Raw genomic sequence first — 3485 nt, 5'->3', positions numbered from 1 at the left:
AGGATGTAAGTGGGGGTGGCAGTCCAACAATAGAAGAGCCTGGGGTGGTGGTCAATAATGTTGTGAAATGGGGGTGGAATAGGGAGGGGGCAAAGGGAAAATGGGATCTGCTCTAGATGATTGGCAGAGGTAAAAGGAAGGCACTGAGGGGTCTGGCCTTGCTGAAGGATTTCTGGGGATACATAAATAAACATAAATAAGATAGCAGCATCAAATAGTAGAATAAGGCTTCAAAAATCCATCAAGGAGTAGAGAAGGGAACGCACGGTTAGGGGCTAAAGCATGGGAAGAAGAGAGGGACCAAAGGTGAGGCGGCAGCATTAAAGGACTGAGATGGTTTTGGAAGAGTGATCCTTACCCCAAATGTTCATCTCTAAAGAAAGTCTGAGTTACTCAAAATGCACTTGAAGAAAATACTGCCTGAGAAGACCCAAGATTGAAAGAAGACTGCAAGGAAATCATGTTAATGGATGAAAAGACTGAATATCATAAAATGTCAATTCTTCTCATATTAATTTAGAGTTTTAACACAATCAAAGCCTTAACAAAACTTTTGTTTTATTTTTGGAACCCGACATATTACTCTACAGGTTATCTAAAAAAATAAACAAGTGATAATAGCTATGAGAATCTAGGGAAAGAAGAGTACAGAGTGGGTACAAGCCCTACAAGGACAAGAGAACATTATAAAACGCAACAATAATTAACCCTTTTAACACTGGCGCAAGATCAGACAGCTTTGGGAAGGTTAGACCTATAACTGATCCTAGAAATGCCACATAATGGAGTAGTTAAGAAGCATGGGATTGAGGGATGCTTGGGTGTCTCAGTCGGTTAAGTGTCTGCCTTTGGCTCAGGTCATGATCTCGGGGTGCTGGGACTGAGCCCCGCATCAGGCTCCCTGCTCAGCAGGGAATCTGCTTCTCCCTCTCCCTTTCCCTGGCGCTTCCCCTGCTTTTGCTCTCTCTCTGTCAAATAAATAAATAAAATCTTTAAATATTTTTAATTAAAAAAAAAAGAAAAGTGGGTTTGAATCCTTCTTCTGCCACTTCTTGGCCACATGAACTTGGGCAGTTTCTGCATCTTTAAAATGAGGATGATTGTAACTACCTCATAACGTCATTCTGAATGTTAAACAAGGCAATCACGTTAGAACAGTGCCTGGAACATAATGCTCAATCCATTTTATCTTCTTTTGTGGTCCCTCTGAAATGCAGAAGCAAGTTATAATATTTATACCCAATCAATTTTCAATTATCTTCCTAAATAACCTGAATTCACTAGATGAGTATTGGCCAAAGTATTGTACAACACCTTGTTCCTAAAAAAAGGAGGTCTTTGATTAAATGTTTCGGTAATGTTATACATTCTATTTCCCTCTCTTGGTCACAAGCTAGTTCTCTAAAGTTCTGTAGTAAATACACATATTTCCTAAAGCAGTTGGCCCTTGAACCATTTTTGCACAATATCTACTAACACCCTCTAGAACCAGTATTGTCTGAAACACACTTTGGGAAACACTGTGTTGACTAGATATAGATCAGTAGAAAAGCTTAACTATACATTATCTCAAAATGTCAAATGGCCAATTTTTAATGGCCAATAAAATCGATTAAAATATATTTGTATTAACATTGGATCCATATTTTATTCCAAGGCATATCAATCAGACCTGAATCAGTAGTCATGTTGAAATAATCAATGTGTAATGAAGATTGGAGCAGTTACTCAGATAATTAAAGCAAAGGTAGCATTTTTGCAATAATTACTCAAGAAATTGTGCTTGTATAGAGCTGCCTTTTGTGGGCTTTAAATCTTTCTTTTCTTTTTTTTGGAATGGCAAAAAAACTTCCAAATCACTGCTTCTGAAATATCTTATTTTGCAAAAGGAACAAAAAAGTTGTTCAAATTAAATATGTTGATTAATGACACCACAGAAATACAAAGGACTATAAGAGAATAATATGAAGAATTATATGCCAACAAATTGAACACCCTAGAAGAAATGGATAAATTCCTAGAAACATAACCTGCCAAAACTGAAGCAGGAAGAAACAGAAAATTTGAACAGACCAATTACCTACAACGAAATTGAATCAGTAATTAAAAAACAGAAAACAAAAAAAACTTCCCAATAAATAAAAGTCCAGGACCAGACGGCTTCACAGGGAATTCTACCAAATGTTTAAAGAGGAGTTAATAGCTATTCTTCTCAAACTTTTCCAAAAAATAGAAGAGGAAGGAAAACTTCCAAATTCATCTCATGAGGCCAGCATTACCCTGATTCCAAAACCAGATGAAGACATCACAAAAACAGAGAACTACAGACTAATATCCCTGATGAATATAGATGCAAAAATCCTCAACAAAATATTAGCAAACTGAATCCAACAATACACAAGAAAATCATTCACCACAATCAAGCAGGATTTATTCCTGGGATGCAAGGGTGGTTCAAGATTTGCAAATGGATCAATGTGATACATCACATCAATAAGAGAAAGGATAAGAACCATATGATCCTCTCATAGACACAGAAAAAGCATTTAACAAAGTACAACATCCATTCATGACAAAAACCCTCAATACAGTGGATTTAGAGAGAACATACCCCAACATAATAAAGGCCTTATATGAAAAACCCACAACTAACATCATACTCAATGGTGGAAAACTGAGAGCTTTCCCCCTAAGGTCAGGAACAAGACAAGGAGGTCCACACTCATCACTTTTATTCAACATAGTACTGGAAGTCCAGCAATCAATAACTATCAATAAAAATGACAATAACAAAAAAATAAAAGGCATCCAAATTGGTAAGGAAGAAGTAAAACTCTCACTATTTGCAGATGACATGACACTATATACAGAAAACCCTAAAGACTCCACTGAGAAACTATTAGAACTGATACATGAATTCAGTAAAATAGCAGGATGCAAAATCAATGTAGAGAAACCCACTGCATTTCTGTATACTAATAGAGTAGCAGAAAGAGAAATTAAGAAAACAATCCCACTTACAGTTGCATCAAAAATAATAGAATACCTAAGATAAATGTAACCCAAGAGGTGAAAGACCTATAACCCTGAAAACTATAAACCATTGATGAAAGGGGCGCCTGGCTGCTCAGTTGGAAGAGCATGTGACTCTTGATCTTGGGATTGTAAGCTGGAGCCCCCCATGCTGGGCAGAGATAACTGAAAATAAATAAACTTAAAAAACTGATGAAAGAAATTGAAGATGACACAAACAAGCACAAAGGTATTTCATGCTCGTGGATTAGAAGAACAAATATTGTTTAAATGTCTACATTACCCAAAGCAATCTGCACATTTTTTTTCCTTTTCAAATTTTTATTTAAATTCTAGTTAGTTAACATATAGTGTAATGTTGGTTTCAGGAGCGCACATTCGATGCAATCCCTATCAAAATACCAACAGCATTTTTCACAGAACTAGAACAAATAATCCTAAAATTTGTATGG

Source organism: Ailuropoda melanoleuca, chromosome 7 (assembly GCF_002007445.2).
Source record: "Ailuropoda melanoleuca isolate Jingjing chromosome 7, ASM200744v2, whole genome shotgun sequence".
In the NCBI taxonomy this organism is placed as follows: domain Eukaryota; kingdom Metazoa; phylum Chordata; class Mammalia; order Carnivora; family Ursidae; genus Ailuropoda; species Ailuropoda melanoleuca.
This window is presented reverse-complemented; position numbering follows the sequence as displayed.